Consider the following 20805-nt stretch of genomic DNA (forward strand, 5'->3'; position numbering starts at 1 on the left):
ATATATATATATATATATATATATATATATATATATATATATATATTTAATACTACGGTAGTTAATGTTAAAAAGCGTTCTTGGACATTGGTAGTAATTCTGGGTCTTTTTGGACGATCGCTAACAGAATTCGTCTCTCGATATTTTTTCACAATCCGAGACACATCACTCTGATTAACTCCAACCCGGACAGCAACTTCGATTTGTGTGTGGCCTTCCTCAATCAAAGTAACGATTCTAAGTCTGTTGAACTCAGATATCACTTGTCTATTCATATTGTTCACTACAAAGTGAATAAAACGCAAATATCGGTTTCGAAAACTGATGAACGCAATACGAATACTGAGAATCTTTGCGACGTTTAAGCAACAAAAAGCAAGCAATAAAATACATTATTTTAGTAGACAAAAAAAACATCAGTGCAAAAAATTTCAAATGAGAAACGTTCAGTGGCGTTATAGATAATATGCAAAACATTTTTGAGCGATATTAACATATATATATATATATATATATATATATATATATATATATATATATATATATATATATATATATATATATTGAAATGATTTCAATATGTTAAAAAGGATACAACTTAAATGGATTTTTATATGAGTTTGTTGTTCATGAATTTCATGAAGCCATCACAATGTGGGTTCGACTCTGAAATAAAAGAGAGAAAAAGATTAGTAAATTGTTAAATAAATTAATTTTGACTTACCTGGTATAGTGTTAATAATTTCTGAATAGTATAGTTGCCTAGTGTATAGGTGAATCGTCTAAACCTTAAAAAGAACAAAAAAAGAAGAATTCTTAAAAAATATTTAAACATAGAAATTTTGAAAACGTCAGAAAATAAACTGTCAAGCAAGTCTATGGGAGCTAAATTAATAGGGGTTTTGTTAAATAAGAAATTACAATGATGTGGAGATGAAAAGAATAAATTGTATTAGCATTGTAATAGAATAAGTTTTATATCTGAACATTTTTTTTTAAATTCCCAAATTAGATGTGATTAAAGTGATTATGAGAAATTAATGTGGATTGACAAATGTGTCAGAACAGGACAGTTTTATGGTTTAAAAAAAAATAGAAGACGAAAAGAAAAAAGAACGTTGGTTGCTGTTAGCAACGGATAATAGATTTTGGGGAGAGGCCGACAAGAAATTTTGAAAAGAGAGTCCTGAAATTGTGAAATAGGTCGGGAGTGTTTTTTTTAACACGTCTAAAGAGAATTTTAGTTTTTCCACAGTTTCCACAGCAGAGATATCCAGAATTTGTTCCAAAGAGTAAGAGAAACAATTTAACTTATAAATTATTATTGGAGTACAGAAATGTCATTTAAATTGAGAAAATTAAAATTCATGAATTAACATAATTGCGATAGGCCTTAAAAAAATTGAAAATATTAATGATCATTAAATTAAAAATAGAATAGTACGTACCTTAACTTCCGAAGAGTGGATTGATATTCCAGTTTCACCAATTATTTTGCGAGTAGTTAGTTTTCTTTAAATAAATCAGAATTGTTTTAAAGTAAGGTTGGATAATAATTTTGGGGATCATTTGAAATTTTGATTATATTTGAATGCAAGTTACAAGTCAGCGGAATACCACATTAAGATTTATACGATTCCTATTTTTGTAAATTTTTAAAGGCAACCCAAGTTGCAGACGAATTTTATTGTTTATATTAAATTTGTTCAGTATTAATAAATAACGTGCTTCATTTGGGTTAATTTATCAAAGGTCTAAAGTAAATTTTGGTTTAATTTCTTTTTGAACTCTACCAGGAGACTACAGAGTCGACGTCACACAGTGACAGATTGCTTAGAACACATAATTGAGCTAGCTGAGGTATATATTAAATTAAACAACGAACCACAGATTTTAAAAATTACAACATTTATTATAAATAAAAATAAAATTAATAAAATACAACATTTTCAATTGACGCTAACAACGTGGGGCCTCTCGGAAAACAGAAATAAGGGTGTTTTTAAGCAGATTTATTAATATTACACAGATTAGAGTAAAAATAAATTGGTGTGATTAGTGTTGCAGAAATTCTGGGGCAGTTAAAGTTAAATTTGAGAATAAATAGATATTAGGATAAAATGGCAGACCGAATGACTTTAAGAAATGGAAAAGAAGTCGTACCGAAAAAGAGTAAAAGAGAACAGGTATTAGAACAGGAACAGGATATACAGGTAGATGAAGAAAGCAGAGGAAGGTCAGGAGAAGTTGTAGTATATTTAGAGCAATGCATACAAGAAGCAGGGCAAGGTGATAGAGAGGGAAGTCTAACAGATAGTTTGAGAGAGGAGTTGGATGAGACAGTGAGAGATAGACGTGATGAAAGTGAGGATGAAAGTAGAGTGCAGGAGGAGAGACGCAGGGAAGGAGATGTTGGAGAGTCAGGGATGACACAGATGTATATGAGGCAAATAATGCGGATGCTACAACAGATGGATCATAATATTAGGGGGGATATGCACAAAATGGATAGTAATATTAACAATATTAGGGGGGATATGAACAAAATGGAAAATAATATTAAAGGAGAACTTAGGGGAGAGTTAATTAAAATGAGGGAAGAAATCAAAGAAGAAGTGAAGATAGTCAGGGAAGAGATGCTACACATTACCCAAGGTTTAGAAGAGAAAGTAGAACAGGTTAGAGGAGAAAGTGAGGATTTTAAGAGGAATGTACAGGAGGAGATATCCAGAGAAAAGGCCATAATTAGAGCGGAAATAGGACAGGAAATTGGGAGCAGATTTGTAGAGTTGGGAACATCCATTCAAGAGAATTTACCAAGGGAAATAAACAAAGAAATTAATAAGCAGAATAAAGAGATTGTTAGGGAGGTAGAAAGTGTTAAAAGGCAAACTCAGGATCATGAGGAAAAACTTAGCATTATCAAAAACAATATAAAGATGGGATTACAGAATTTGGAACTGGAAATTGGTAGGCATGCAAATCAGGCGGAAAAGGGAGATAGAGTATTACAGGGACAAGTTGAGGAATTGAAAGAGAAATTTAAAAATGCAAGTGAGGAGATTCAGCGTTTGGAATCAAATCTAGGACAAACAAGGGGAGTGAGTACTGTGATGCCGAGTTATAATGATGGGGGAATTAAGTTTGACGGAAACCTGAATCACTTACATCCTAGAATATTTGTAGATATCATCAAAAATAAGGTAAAGAATGTAAGGGATCCGATAGAAATGAAATTGAATATTCGAAACATGTTAGTGGGCATGCCATTATTATGGTTTTGCAATAATGAAAAACCATAAATAATGTGCAGGAATTTAAGGCCAAGTTTATTAACTATTTTTGGGGAGAAAACCAACAGGCTAGTTTCAGGGAACGGTTGTATTTTGGGAAATTCAATTATGAAAAAAGTACCAACTACAATCTGTACGCAATGCAGTTATTCCAGACAGCACAATACTTAGAACCGGCTATGCGAGAAGAGGAGATTGTCCTATACATCGCCAGGCAATATAACCATAACATGGCGGAAACAATAGCTCTCCACAATATAAAGACGATGGAAAGTCTGACAGGATATCTTCAGAGGATTGAGAGGAGTGTAGGGACGCAGATTCGAAATGGACAAGAGCAAGGGACATATAGGAATAACACAGCAAATAGACAGGGATATGTGAATCGAGGGAATAATTATAGGGAAAGAGAATTTGAGATACAAAATAGAAGCAGGGAATTTACAAATAGGGGAGAGAATATGAACAATGTCAGGAGAGATATCGAAAGATATAACTGGGAACGTAGACAAGGGAATCCAAACAATGATAGAGGGAATAACTGGAGACAAGGAAATGACAGAGGCAATAATTGGAGACAGAACCAGGGAAATTATCCACAGGAGACGAGAAATAGGGAAGTTTACAGAGAAGGGAATCCAAGATATAATAGGGGGGAAAATGAGGAGAGAAGACAGGTGAATGTAGTTAGAACAGAGGAGAATAGGGGGGAAGCAAGTGTTGATGCAGAAGGGAGAAATTTTGTTTAGACCGCTCCTATGTGCATAATATTGTCTACTTATCAAAGTATGAACATCCAAGGGAGTTTATTAGAGATACTGGGGAATTAAATAAAAATAATAACACTAATACTTTAAAGTTTATTGAAGGGTACATACAAGATTCAGTATACAAGTTATTATTAGATACAGGTTTAGAAGTAACTCTAATCAACAAAAACATTGTAAATAATTTAAATAAGGACAATATTATGGTGATATAAACAAATAAATTATCATTAATAGGGGCGAATAATAAAAAATTATATGATACTAATAGTTCTATAATCTGTAATGTAAAATTGGGAAATAAAATGTATGAAATACAAATGTTAGTGGTAGATCACTTAAATTTTGAGATAGTATTGGGAAATGATGAAATGGAAAAACATAAAATGATTATTAACTATGTCAATCAAACTTTACAAATTGATCAAGAATCTATTAAATTTTGTAAATTAAATAAAGAAGAGATTTTGAATAAAGAAGAATTTCAGATTTATCAAGTAAACAGTTCAGAAGAAATTATTTTAGTGCCAAAGGAACATGAAATGGAGATAAGAAGTTTGTTAAAGGAACATCAGAGGTTATTCAATCAAGAGGTGTGTGTGGCAAAACAATATGTACATAAATTGGAAATGAACAAAGAAATCAAGAATTATAAAATGACATATCCCATTCCGTACAAATTAAAGAATGAGGTGTACCGAGAGCTGGATAAAATGCTGAGGGATGGAATAATAGAAAGAAGTAATTCTCTTTATATTAGTGCCATCACATGTGTAAGAAAAAAATCAGGAGAAATCAGGATATGCCTGGATGCTCGTAATATCAACAGCTATACGAGAAAACAATATGAGAGTCCAAAGAATGTTGAGGGTATTTTTGGAAGAATCACTAAAGCTAAAGTCTTTTCAAAGTTGGACCTTCGGCATAGCTTTTGGCTTATTCCATTAGCCAAAGAAAGCAGATGTTATACAGCATTCATGGTGGATGGTACTGTGTACCAATTCTGTGTGGTACCATTTGGACTCCAGAGTTCATGTGCAGCACTGGTCAGAACTTTGCATTTCATTCTGAACAAATATGAAAGGTTCATTCTCCACTACATAGACGACATCTTGGTATTTTCTGAAGATGAGTTGTCACATCAGGATCATCTAAAAACATTAATGGAGGAGTTAGAAACAGCAGGTTTAAAATTAAATTTGGAAAAATGCTCTTTTTACCAAAAAGAAGTCAAATATCTAGGATATGTGCTCAATACACAAGGAGTCAGTATGGATCCAGAAAGGATACAAACGATTCAAGAATTTGCCACACCACATAATCTCAAAACACTCAGAGGTTTCTTAGGAATATTGAATTATTTTAAACGATTAATTCCAGACTTAAGTAGGATGGAAGTGCCACTAATAGAACTGTTAAAGAAGAACCAGAAATGGGAATGGACTCCAGAAAGAAATACAGCTTTTTTACAATTAAAACAAATTTTTACAACTAATTTGCAAGTGTATCATCCGCAGTATGATAAGGAGTTTATACTAAGAACGGATGCATCATGTGAGAGATTAGCTGGAGTGTTGTTACAACAACAAGAAGAAAAGGAAGTTGCTATAAGTTTCGTATCTAGGGTAACCAAAGATTTTGAAAAAGATATTCAGCAACGGAACTAGAAATGGCAAGTGTGATCTACTGTGTTACCAAATTAAGATTTTCTTTTTGTTAGGAGCACATTTTGTATTGGAAACGGATCATTCTGCTCTGACAACATTGTTTAAAAACAGGTTTGCCAATAACAGAATTCATAGATGAAGCCTTTTGTTACAAGAATATGACTTCGAAATTAGACATATTCCAGGCAAGTCAAACATTGTAGCAGATGTACTAAGCAGAGAAGCACAAAAAAGAAGTGAAGGAAGAAAATATCAAATTGGAATCAACAGAATGAAGAATGAAGAAGGGCTGTATTCGTTAGAAAGAATCTTGGAAGATCAGAGAAGATTGGAAGAAGCAGAAAAGAAGAGAGCAATCAACATCAAAGGAGTATGGTGTAAGAAGTTGGAAACCATAGAAGTTTATGTCGTAACCAAAGAATTAGCAGAAGAAATCATGAGAGATCTACATGCTGAATATGGTCATATAGGGAGCAGAAAATTATGGATGTTGTTTAGGGAAAATTATTTTACAAGAAAAGATATATCCATGGCGAAAAACATCACTAAAAGTTGTACCATTTGTCAGTTAGCAAAGGAGAAGAATTTCCACAAGGTTAATGTAGCAAAATCCATAGTTGCATAGAGACCTTTAAAATTAGTTGCTATCGATTTTGTCAGTAATTTAGCCATAAGTGAACAGGGCTGCAAAAATATTTTTATAATGATTGACATACATACAAAATTTGTAAAGTTATATCCCAGCGAAAGGACAAATGTAAAAACCGTAAAATACTATCTAGAAAAATACATAGAGGAAGTAGGTACTCCAGAAACAATTATCTTAGATCATGCCACATATTTTGAAAGTCCAAGATTAAAAAGAGTTTGTGAAGAAAAGAAAATCCAATTAAATTTCATTAGGATCACAAGACCCGCATCTAATCCTGCAGAAAGATACGTCAAAGAGGTGGTAAAATTCTTAAGAATTTTGTGTGCTAGACAACATTATTTATGGCAGGAAAATTTGCCACAAGTTAAAAGATTTTTAAATGAGACACCACATGGAATCACCAAACAATGCCCATATTTCCTAATGTCTGGAAAGTATCCAGAAAGACCCTGGGAAATCAGTAATACAGGGGACATTCAAGAAGTAATGAAGAAGGTGAACCAAAATTTAATAAGAAATGCTAATCGTTATGTAAATAGAATCAATAAGAAGAGAAAGAAAAGAGTTACTTTTAAAAAAGGGGAGAAGGTAATTATCAGGTCACTACAGGTGCCTAAAAGGGATGAAAATCTCTGTGGAAAATTACTTTTGCCATTTGAAGGACCTTATGTCATTAGTACTGAACATGGGGTAAACAGTTATGAACTAAGACATCCAGAAACTAATAAAATTAGAGGGATATTTAATATAGAGGGAATTTATAAGTATTATGAATAAACATACAAGGGTAGGCAATATTATGACACGAATTTGGTATTATAAGATATAAGTTTTGTAAATAGAAGGATAATTAATAAATAAGCATATCTTGAGATAAATTTGATAATTAAATAATTTATTAGGAACAGATGTACAGAATAATGATGAATTTATATAAACATAAAAGGTTGATTTATTTTCAAGTAGATTTATAGGAGTTACAAGTATAAATAAATGAGCAAAGTACTATGGACAAATCGATATTTTGTAGAAATTGGGAAATAGGGAATATTATAATGATAAATAGTATATGCGGAAATAAGATGAAAAATAAAATTATAAGAAATATTGAAATATGAAATATAGAGAGTTATATGTAGAGATGATGAAATGAATATTATATGCGGATATAAAAAGAATAAATAATAATGCGGCAATGAATGAAGATACTGAAATAGTATATGAAATAGTATATAGGGGAACAATTATAAGAATTTCTACGAAAATAGTACAAGAAATAAATAGTACAGGAAAAGAAGTAAAGAAATTGGGAAAGTACTTGGAAATTTGATTCTGAAGTTGATATAATTAGTGAAAGATTTGTAGATTTTGTTTGGAGAATTCTGTATTTGTCATAGAGTAAATTATAAAAAAAAAATATTCAAGAGATATGCTTATTAATAAAAGTCAGTTTATTGTTATGTTAATATTAATAAAATATTTAAGTTTACCGGTAAGAATTTAGATTTAGTAAGTGCTGATAGTTAGCACTGAACAAAATCCAAATTGGGGGGAAGTTGAAATGATTTCAATATGTTAAAAAGGATACAACTTAAATGGATTTTTATATGAGTTTGTTGTTCATGAATTTCATAAAGCCATCACAATGTGGGTTCGACTCTGAAATAAAAGAGAGAAAAAGATTAGTAAATTGTTAAATAAATTAATTTTGACTTACCTGGTATAGTGTTAATAATTTCTGAATAGTATAGTTGCCTAGTGTATAGGTGAATCGTCTAAACCTTAAAAAGAACAAAAAAAAGAAGAATTCTTAAAAAATATTTAAACATAGAAATTTTGAAAACGTCAGAAAATAAACTGTCAAGCAAGTCTATGGGAGCTAAATTAATAGGGGTTTTGTTAAATAAGAAATTACAATGATGTGGAGATGAAAAGAATAAATTGTATTAGCATTGTAATAGAATAAGTTTTATATCTGAACATTTTTTTTTTAAATTCCCAAATTAGATGTGATTAAAGTGATTATGAGAAATTAATGTGGATTGACAAATGTGTCAGAACAGGACAGTTTTATGGTTTAAAAAAAAAATAGAAGACGAAAAGAAAAAAGAACGTTGGTTGCTGTTAGCAACGGATAATAGATTTTGGGGAGAGGCCGACAAGAAATTTTGAAAAGAGAGTCCTGAAATTGTGGAATAGGTCGGGAGTGTTTTTTTTAACTCGTCTAAAGAGAATTTTAGTTTTTCCACAGTTTCCACAGCAGAGATATCCAGAATTTGTTCCAGAGAGTAAGAGAAACAATTTAACTTATAAATTATTATTGGAGTACAGAAATATCATTTAAATTGAGAAAATTAAAATTCATGAATTAACATAATTGCGATAGGCCTTAAAAAAATTGAAAATATTAATAATCATTAAATTAAAAATAGAATAGTACGTACCTTAACTTCCGAAGAGAGGATTGATATTCCAGTTTCACCAATTATTTTGCGAGTAGTTAGTTTTCTTTAAATAAATCAGAACTGTTTTAAAGTAAGGTTGGATAATAATTTTGGGGATCATTTGAAATTTTGATTATATTTGAATGCAAGTTAAAAGTCAGCGGAATAAAGTGTTCATTTTCTTTTCTTTATAGTTCATTTAAACACTTTATAAAGTTGCAATATTTATTTAGTTTTTAGGTACTTGTATAGAGTCTCCACATTTTGTAATAAATTTTTATTGTCACGACTCTAAACCACATTAAGATTTATACGATTCCTATTTTTGTAAATTTTTAAAGGCAACCCAAGTTGCAGACGAATTTTATTGTTTATATTAAATTTGTTCAATATTAATAAATAACGTACTTCATTTGGGTTAATTTATCAAAGGTCTAAAGTAAATTTTGGTTTAATTTCTTTTTGAACTCTACCAGGAGACTACAGAGTCGACGTCACACAGTGACAGATTGCTTAGAACACATAATTGAGCTAGCTGAGGTATATATTAAATTAAACAACGAACCACAGATTTTAAAAATTACAACATTTATTATAAATAAAAATAAAATTAATAAAATACAACTTTTTCAATATATATATATATATATATATATATATATATATATATATATATATATATATATATATATATATATATATATATATTCCTGAAACAAGTTTGTTTCATATTCTGTCATCTGGTCTACTACCAATTCCTTAAATTCTTTCATAAAAACGTCCTCCCCGTTTGTTTATCTACCGTTTATTTATTTAACGATCCCCTTAAAATCCCCGCTTCGATGTATGCGCTCCCTTCGACCGAGGGTTGTGTTTGTGTACCTGCAGCAGGAAGCTCACTAAATGGAATATAATTCATTATTAATACTAAGCAGGAATTCATTCCTGTTGACAATTAAATATTAACAATCTTCCTCCCTTATTCCTACGCTGAAAATGTTAGTCACTGCCGGAAATAATTTCGCTCTAAAGGCTGTCGATAGAACTTGACGAATGAGGGTAAGTTGAGAAGGTTTGTGAAATATTTAGTGTTTGGTTGGGTATTGTTTAGGTAAAGGGCGTATTAAGTAATTACTAACAATACAAAACAGATCTATGGGAATACAAATTCATGCACGTATCTATTCACAAGGTGTCAATAGAAAAACTAGAAATTTATAAATATTTTGTGCCACTTAACTGTGTTTAACTATATTCTGCAATTATTTCATGTCTTACAGTTTACAGATGTTAATCTCTTCTACTTTTCGACTAGAAGATATTATTCCGAAGTTTTTTTATGTCTTTTTCATTTATTCCTTTAAGTCGTACTTAAGATAAATGGAATTGGGAAAATTGATGAGTCCCGAAACCATACTTGTAAGAATCCAATTATCTTTTGCAAAAAATCACATATTTGAGACAATTTTCTCACTAATGCCAGGTTTACAAAACGGTAATAAAATATAAATTAAATGATAAAAATTTTTAGGTATAAGGATTGAAAGAGTCCTATCACGAATGAAATGAAGCTTATCCTTAAAAAAGTAAAACAAATATTAAGTAAGTAGTTACAATTAAGTTAGATAAAGGTATGTATGATTAAATTTTAAATTTTTTAAAATTTAAGCTTTTTTAAAACCTAATTTATTCTTTAGCAGCTTTTACGCCAAAGCTTCTTTTTCGAAGCAACAGCTTTTTAAGATAATTGCATACTTCAATGAGGACTTTCAACCCTTTACCTAAAATTTTTATCTTAAAATCGATCCTTCCCTACCGTTTTATGAAGATGGCAAAAGTAAGAAAATCGTTATCTTACCTGTGATTTCTCTATGAAAGAAAACTGGACGAAACTTATCAATTTTACACCAATTCACTTATGTCTGATTTACCTTAAGTGCACTTAGAGACATAAATGGAAAGAAGTGATTGAACTTTAGATTAACATCTCATCCTCGAAGTGAAAGAGATTACAGAAAAGTCGTGAAGCTTAAATAAAAGCTTGGTTATTGGACAAAATAAATTGTATAGTTACAAAGATATTTCCGTCAAGCATATACAATTTTTCACATTTTTAATTATGTCTGCTGAATCTTTTAGCATACTTTTTACAGATACCGAGAAAATCAGTTTTAAACTTCATACTAATATCTTTCTATTTGGTGAAGTCGCTTCCAAAATCTATTTTCTTTAATCGATTTTTAACTTTTATATGCCATTTTAATCTTTTTGTGATTGCGAATTTTATTATTACCTATTGTTATAAGTATTATTATATAGTCCGTCTAGAAAGTATCCGGAATTTTATGTTTTTCCTAATTTTAATAGATTTCCTTTTTGTAACATTTTAAGACAAAAGTAATGCATCAAGTTGGTTGTGCCGATAGTAGGTTATGGACAAAATCGCATGACAACACCATCTGTCAAATATTGTTGTTTGTAAACAGACTTAAGATTTGTGAAATAATGTCGCAAGAAGAAAAAAGAAAAGTGGTGAAATATTTGTATAGAAAGGGTGTCTGAAACGTTAAAAAATTAATGCAATTGACTGAACTCGGAAAAAGTGCAGTGTATGAGACAATAAAGAGGATAAAAAATGGCATAGATATGAGACAGAGACCAGTTTCGGGTAGAACGCGTAAAATTCGCGGAAACAATTTAAATGCTTTAGTGGCTTTAGGACGACAAAATCCACGTCTAGGGTTTCAAAAATTAGTGAACAGATTTGGAAATCAACGAAAAATAAAAGTATGCCCAGAAACTATTTGCATGTCACTGAAAAAGCAAGGCTACATATCAAGGAATCCAAAAGAAATCCCTACAATGACACCTCTGCAAAGGCAACGAAGAATAGATTTTTGTCAACGTTTTCGAGAAGATAATTTTAATAATGTCTTTATATCTGATCAAAGTTGTTTCCAGTTTGGTGCAAATCATCTAAAAGTCCTATCAAGAGAAAATGTTACCGTTCAAATTTCCAAATTTCCCACTAAAATAATGGTTTGAAGAGCAATATCTCAGCGTGGTGCTACACATCTCTGTATAGTTAATGGTACTGTTGATAGAGCGAAATATTGTGACATCCTAAATGGTTTTCTTCTTGAAACGGCACGTGTTTTATATCCAGAGGGGTGGCGTTTTCAGCAAGATAATGCAAAAGCTTGGATGCAACAACACGAATTGGCAACAATTCCATGGCCAGCAGCATTTCCAGATCTTAGCCCAATTGAAAACATAAGGGGACTGATGAAAATCGAAGTGGAACGAGCAGCGCCACGAGATAAAGAAGGTTCGATTCGGTCAGTTTTACAGGCCTGGAACACCATTACCGAAAACTATGGCCTTGACCTAGTTTCGGGTGTACCTGGACGTTTAGTTAAGTGTTTAGATTTAAATGGAGGTTGCATAAGTAAACGAATGAATTATTTGTTGAAATTTTAGATTTCAAGTGATAAAAATAAATACCGTAAAATTATAATTCTGCTTTCTTTTTTCCAGATACTTTCTAGACGGACTATATATAAGCAGCCACTAAACCTAATCTAATCTAAGTATCCATATTTACTAATCATAAGTGAAAACAGGAAGAGCGTCTGTTTAGAATACTGTCAAAGTCGTGCTATACAAAAGTGGTGGCGACTCTAACATTCAATAGAGATATTTGAAAAATATAATTTGAGTACATTGGATACCAGTAGAGGTCTACATGTAAGTGGGTGTGTCATAATTTATATTCCCAAACGTTTGTTAGGAGTCTTCTGAGGTTAGATTTTTACTTCGGATATAAACAAAGGTTATTTTAGTGAATTCTGTGCTATGTTTTGCTGTGAACGGTAACTAATCATATTATGTTGTTAAATAAAAATTAAATAGCTTTCAGGCAACATTGTCAGTTAAATAATCGAGTTTTGTTTAGTCTAAGATTTCACCATGGAAAATTTAAATGAAATATTGACTACCTCCTTTTATGGAGGAAAGATAAAAATGTCGTGTATTGTTCCTGTCGACCCTTATGTCTCCGATTTGTCTGACACAAAGGAGTATCCTCTTATTCCTCTTCTTCCTCATTATAAGCAATTCTGCTTGTTCATTGGCGGATTAATATGTCTACGGAAGGTTGTCACTCCATCTTTTGCGCAGTCGTCCGATACTTCTTCTGCCGATCGGTGACTTATCTCTTGTTATTTTGACGACACGGGTCTCCTTCATTCTGCTTATGTAGTTATTTCATTCTTTTTTTCTATTTTGTGTCCATTCATTTATAAACTGTACGTAACATTTTCGTCTAACGTCTTCACTTCTCTTTCGATCTCTCAGCGTATTTCCTGTAATTCTTCTCAGTACTCTCATCTCTGCTGTTTCCAGTAGCCTATGCATTGTGGCTGTGTTGGGTCTTGTTTCTGAGGCGTATGTCATTATTGGTCTTACACTGGCTTTATAAATTTTTGACTTCATCTCAGTTTTTATGTGTCTTTTTCGCCATATAGTGTTATTAAGGTATCGTGCCAGTCTATTTGCGTTTTGTACTTGATCTCTCACTTCTTCGTTTAGGTCTCCATAGCTAGACAGTGTAATTCCCAGATAGGATATATAAAGGAGCATGATGAAGACATTAAAAAAATCAATATAAATAAAATTGCCGCAGACTCAGATGAAGATGATAAGCCTCATAATCATAAACTGTTAACTGAAGAAGAAGCTAATTAAACGAATGAAGAAGACGAGCATGAAGATTCGTAAAGAAAACGTAAAAAAGTGGTGGAGTCAGTATATTAAAACTAGTCTGAAAGTGACATAAAAACCATTTCATTCAAAAATCCAACCATAGACAATAATGCAGTAGAAGTAGCCTTGCCTCTTAAGTATTTTACGAGGTTTTTTTCACTTAAGAATATTGTATACCAGACGAATTTATACAGATTGCAAAAAAAGGTGTAAGTGTCTACACAAACAGTTTCGAGATAACAGACTTTTTTTTTATTTTAATTTTTATGGGAGTATTAAAGCTGCCAACAATTAAAAATTATTGGGACAATTTTTTAAGAATTCATCTTGTTGCTGATGTTATGTCCAAAAAAAAAAAAATTCAAAAACTGAGAGCACTGATCCATTTCAATGATAATTTAAAAGTAACTTTAGAAACGAAAGACCGCTACTTCAAAATTGTTATAAGTATCAGTTTGAAAAAAATAGTTCATATATGAGGCAATGGTTGCATACAAAGGTGTACAGTGGCAATTTACGATAATACATGCAAAGTGAACCTTATAAATAGGGTTACAAGTTTTTTGTAAGGGCAGGTGTTTCAGGATATATTGCCGATTTCATTTCTTACCAAGGAGCTTTGCTGTTTTCACAACTTCAAGGAACTATTAATCAGATTTCCTAAGAAGAACAATCCTTGGGTGTCGGTGCATCTTCAGTGATTGCACTATGTAAAACATTAGATACCCCCAGAATTCAATGATTTTTTGTGACAATTGGTTTTCCAGTTTAAGATTATTTCATTACTTGAAGAAGAAGTATAACATCCTTAGCTTGGACACCATTAGCTCAAATGATGAACAAAATAATATTATAGTTGCCAAATGGGCAGATAACAAGTTTATACTTCTGGCTAGTACTGGTTGTCGAATTGAGACAGTCAACCATGTACAAACATATTCTAAATTACATAATAGAAAATGTGCCATGCCGAAATCTAATCACTCAATACAATAAACACATGGGTGAAGTGGATAAAATAAACTTTTAATTGGGTCGTTACAGAAGTCCAAGTCGTAGTAAAAGATGATATTTTCCAATAGTTACCTGGCTCTTAAAAGTCTGTATTATAAATGCATGGATATTATATTAAAATTACAGTAAAGTCAATCATTTAAACTTTACGCCTCTCAAGAAGTTTAGAATTGATCTAGCTAGGTTTTTGTCCAACACTGGCAAGATCAAAATAAAGCGAGACTGTCCGTTAAGTACGGGAAATACAGATAACCTAATTCGCCATTGTCTTGCTGTGAACTGATGATGCTACCAGAATAGATGCGTTAGGTCACTAGCCACTTTATACCCGTAAAGGAAGATGTAGATTTTATAAAACTGGCTATACAACTGTACAGGGCATATATTTATAATTTTTTAGTCTTAGGCACTTTATATGTAAAAGTTTTTTTATTAAATCAATGAAATGTCTTACAGTTAAATAGTTCTTTACATATGATTGACTAAATTTTGAGATCTTCATTAGTGAAGTTAGTATCAAATAGTGTTTCTTGACTGGCAATGTTCCTTCTAGGCAACCAATCCAAAAACCGCTTCCACCTGGCTCCTTCCGGTTTGCTTGTACCACAGAGTGTTATTAAGTGTTATAAAAGATTATGTACTCAGTAAAATAATTTAACGACATCTATTTTTGGTGTTACCAGATATCGGGTTAACCAATTGACATTTTTGTAATATGACAACAGTCAGAAATCAAATAAAGCTATTAACTGATCGTGCTTTAACTGATTTTACATGTTGTGCTTGAGCTGCATGAGATAGCATTTTCTTAAATAAAAACTAATATTTTTGCTTCTCTAAACCAAATCTTCTCTTTATTGGAATTTTAAAATTCCAATTAAACCACTCATTCAACGTCCATATGCGTATCAGTAATAAAAATCAACAGACTTAACAAAAGACGATTTTAAGATACTGCTCATAAAGTCATTATAAGACATAAGACAACAGTAGTGAGAATACACACAACCAAACTTATATGGAATCACCATGTATTTCAAACCAATATTTATTTCTTTTGAAAAACTTGATATTGTTGCGAGAAAAAAAGGTTTTTATTAAAAATTAACAAACTGATAAAACAATCAGATAACACAGCTTGGTACGTTGTAGACTATTTGCTTTAGCTTTATATTAAACAAAAATAAATAAACTTACTTTTGCGTTCAAGAATGAAAATATGCCTCATGTGGGGTTACCGTAAGTGCAAAGGGGAAAGATAATTGGTCTTGTGGAACAAGGAATGTCTCACAGAGACATAGCGGCAGTGGTTGGCGTACCACAGGATGTTATACCACAGGATCTCAAAAACTTATGTTAGGTAACAGGAATTATTAACGCTTAAGAATAGACTAAGACGAAGTGGCCAAAAGGTAACAATGGCTCGCCACGATCATTGTATTGGCCAATTAGCTAGAAGAGATCCAACAATTTCTCACCCACAGCTGCAAAGTCAACTTTTGGAAACTATAGGTGTAAGTATTTCAGTTGAAATGATAAGAAGAATACTTCATACCCAAGAAATGTGCAGCAGTAGACAGTTACGGGTCCCGAGTTATTCAGACAGCACAATATTGATCTCTTAAATTGCTGTCTTTAACACCAAAACTGAACCATTAGAAATTTTCAAAAAATGCTATTTTCAGTCGTAACCAGAATTACTAGATGGAACAACCAGAGGAAATTACCAGAATCTGTTCACAGATGTAAAGTAGAAAGTGTCATGTTCTTTGGAGGCATTATGATCAGTAGAAAAACTTTTTTAATTTTCATCCAACCAACTTTAACAGCTCATAGGTATGTTAATTTAGTTCTAGAACCTGTAGTTAGGTTCTGGAGAGGTGCAATGAGTGAAAATTTAATTTTTATGCATAATAATGCTCCTCCATAAAATAGCAGAGTGATTATAGACTTCCTTGAAGCAGAATATATCACTGTTCTGGAGTGACCTGGTTGCTCACCCGACCTTAACCCTATAGAACAATTGTGGGATATGCTTAAAAGAAGAATTAGAGCTCACCAGGAGAATTTACAAAACACTGCACAGTTAGTACAAGCTGCTCTTGAAGAATGGAACAACCTGCCACAACAAAATAGTGACAATTAGTGTAGGAGCATGTCCATGCAAATTAAAGCTTGCATAAGGGTTAGAGGTGGTTACACTGACTCTAAAAAAACCACAAACAAATAAAACAATTTAAACATTAATCGTTTCACATTAAATTTTTTTATGTTATTACCTTTAAAATAAGTGGTTTCAATTAATTATTTTAAGAGTTTACCGTTTTCTTTAATTTTTATGTATTGGTGATTAAATTGCTTTAAAATAAATATTCTTTTAATTCGTTTGTTGGTTTTTTTTAAACTCGCTTGAAATTATAAGAAATACCAAATGATTCCATATAACTTTGGTTGTGTGGATAGAGTGGACTAAAAGTGTGGAAACATCATTCAATCTTCGCTTATCCACTGCTGGACATAGATCTCCCTCATAATTTTCCATCTATTTCGATCTTGTGCCTGTTGCATCCAATTCCTATGATAACGTTTTAGATCGTAAGTCCAACGTGTTGGTGGACGACCTCTGCTTCGGTAGGCATCATCTCTTGGTCTTCATTCCAGTATCCGCTTTGTTCATCTATTATTTGTCATTGGAGCCACGTGACCTGCCCAGTTCCATTTCAGTGTTGCTACTCTCTCTACTGCATCAGCCACTCCTGTTCTTTGTCGTAGCTGGCGATTTGGGATCTTATCTCGTAGTGAAACGCCCAACATAGCACGCTCCATCGCCCTTTGACACACACGGATCTTTTGAACTGTTCTCCTTGTCATGGTCAACGTTTTCGCACCGTAAGTTAACACTAACAAAACACACTGATTAAACGTTTGTCTTTTAAGGCATATTGGTATATCAGACGATTTGAAAATATGGTTTAGTTTACTGAAGGCTGCCCAAGTCAGTCTTATACGACGGAGAAGCTCAACGGTTTGGTTATCTTTTCCTATGCGAATTTCATGACCTAGGTATTTATAGGCCATTACCTGGTCTATGGATCTTGTTCCTACGCATATATCTTCGCTGACTACAAGATTTGTCATCATCTGGGTTTTAGATATATTTATTTTTAATCCTCCTTCTAGCGAAGAAAGGTAGAGTTGATTTAAAAGTTCTTTGGCCTCATCTATCCTATCAGCTATTAGTACAATATCATCTGCAAACCTTAGAGGGCTAAGCTTTTCTCCGTTTATGTTTATGCCCTTGTCGGTCAGTTTTGCCCTTTTAAATATATATTCCAAAAGCGTAGTGAACAGTTTCGGCGATATGGTGTCCCCCTGGTACTCCATGTTGTATCGGGAATTTCTGGGTTTGACGATCACCCACTCTAACACTGGCTGTTGCGTTTTGGTATATGTGTTTAATTATATTTATATACCGATAGTCAATTCGGCATTCTGTCAAGGCTTCCAATATTTTTTGTTGATTTACGGTGTCGAATGCCTTCTCATAGTCGACAAATATTAAAGCTAGTGGTTTATTATATTCAGTGCATTTTTCTATAAGATTTTTTATTACCAGTAGGTGATCGTTTGTTCCATAGCCTTTTCTAAAACCCGCCTGTTCTATGGGCTGATAAAATTCCAATTTATTTTCTAGTCATTTCGTAATTTTTTTTGTAAATAGTTTATAAATATGTGAAAGTAGACTTATGGGCCTGTAATTCCTGAGGTCGGTAGCATCCCCTTTTTTATGAAGTATGATCATTTCTGCGTTATACCGCTGGGTTGGTGTTATTGCTTCCTGCAAACATCTAGTGAATAGTTTGGCAAGGACGTGCCATAATCTTTTTCCAGCCACTTTCGAGGCATCTGCCACTATTTCATCGCCTCCGGGAGACTTATTGTTTTTCATTTCTTGCACTGACCTTCGAACTTCATTGGGTGTTACGTCCGGTAAAAAGTGTGGAAACGCCTAATCTTAAATGGATCGTTCAAACTGTCCATAAACAGGAATACACCAATTTTGCCATATGAAGATGTGAAATTGGATGTTTGTAACGTTGCCAGATTTACCATTTTTCTGATATCAATTATCGCGTTGGTATTTTTTAATACCAACCGATATTGGTTGTAACGACCAATTTGGCCGCATTTTAATATGTATATTGTACTTTTATTAATATTTGCACTTTAATATCAGTTTAACCGTATACAATACTTTCGATTTTATGTAATCTGGAATATCTTCAGAAAAAGATAAAACAAAAGTCTAGAAACGCCTAATCGTCTCAACAAATTTTTTGTTTCAAACTATGTACAACTAAATTTAAACATAAAAATTAAACTTCCACATACTGCGAATCAACAAACAGGGTAAATTTTAAAAATTTTGTTTCGCTAATTACTATTTAAATGGGAATAAGCCACAATTAAAGGTTAAAGTACGTTTATTGACGTTTCAATTTCCGAAGTGGAAATTAAAATTGAAACGTCAATAAACGTACTTTAACCTTTAATTGTGGCTTATTCCCATTTAAATAGTAATTACTTAAACATGCCACAACAAAGTAGCTTCAGAACAATGTTTTGTTTCGCGTTAAGGAAATCAAAAAAAGTTATTTGAAAAAGTTGTTCCAAATACGCACCAAAGTACGTATACCATACGTATTTTAACCTCACGTATCAATTTTCATGACAAAATTAGCACTTTTAGTTTTTTTTAGTTTTTTTCATTATTTTGGTCGATATCCTATAAACTAGTTTGTCATGTAAAGAAAAATCTGTAAATTTAGTAGTGTAAATTATGTGATTTAAATTCTTCAGTAAAATAAATAATACTATTTAAAAAAAAACAATAATTTTTATAGTTTACTGATTTATTTTAATAAAATAATTAAAACAATGATTTTCATAGTACAAATAACAATTTATCAAATGTAATCTCGCTCGACTGGTCCTCAATTTATTCCTATACATTTTTCAATTCTTTTATGACTTTGTTTGGTTACTCGTCTAGCTCTATAAGGGTGATTGCTTGACACACTTGTCTTATTCTGACACAAAGTTTAACTCAATTTCTGGACTTTTATAAACTTTATTATTATCATTCCCCAAAAATAAAAATCGAGTGGTGTAATGTCAGAGGACCTCGGAAGCTAGGGTTCAAAAGGACTGTTTCTTTTTTATTCAGCTCATAGGATATTTTTGATTTAACCATTAACGAAAAATCATTAAATTGTAAATAAATCATCATCTAGCCGGAAATACATAATTTGTCGCACATTGAGAGGAAGATTTTCTATAGCATCTCATAATTCCTCATCGAAAAAGTTAACTAGAGCACCAGCATTTAATAATTCATTAAAGAAAAAAGGACCTATTATTTGCACAAAATCTCACAGCAGACATTGACTTTCTGAGAATATTGGTCTTTACAGTTTATAACCCAGTGGGAATTATCTCTGGCACAGTATCTACAATTATGAGATGACACAATCCCATTAGTGGTAAATGTAGTCTCATCTGTAAACATAATCTTATTCAGAAAATGCCTGTCATTTAAAAAATTACCTTGAGCCTAATATAAATAATCTAATCTTATATTCTCATCACCTTTTTTTAACGTATGTAAGAGCTTTGTTTTATAGAGCTTCATTTTGTAAGGTATGAAACGACTTCTGATTTTATCCTTACTAATATTCAGCTAAAATGATAAATCTCGAAGACTCATGCTTAAATTTGCTCGATTTTCCGCCAGCAAGCGCATTTATAGCAGGTGCTTTTTTTATGTGTAATGGGAGCACGTTGCGGATGTCTCTGCAGCAAGTTCTTTTCTACTACGAGCAGTATCTCCAAAAAATCGGATTATATCTATTTTTTCGTTTAAAATTAATCGAATTTTAATTCGGAGATCACTAAAATAAACTTAATACCTAATAAACCAAAATGTAATAAACTGAAAGTTTAATCTGACTGACATTAATGATTGCACACGTGTCAAATTATTTTGACACGCATGATACACTAGTTTAACGAATATAAAAATAATTTTGGGTAGGTATTGACCAAAATAAAAAACTAAAAGTACGAATTTTGTCATGAAATTTGGTATGTGGGGTTAGAATAATATAAACAACTTTTTCAAACTTTTTCCGATATCTCCAACGC

This window comes from Diabrotica undecimpunctata, chromosome 1, assembly GCF_040954645.1.
Source record: "Diabrotica undecimpunctata isolate CICGRU chromosome 1, icDiaUnde3, whole genome shotgun sequence".
NCBI classification, from domain to species: domain Eukaryota; kingdom Metazoa; phylum Arthropoda; class Insecta; order Coleoptera; family Chrysomelidae; genus Diabrotica; species Diabrotica undecimpunctata.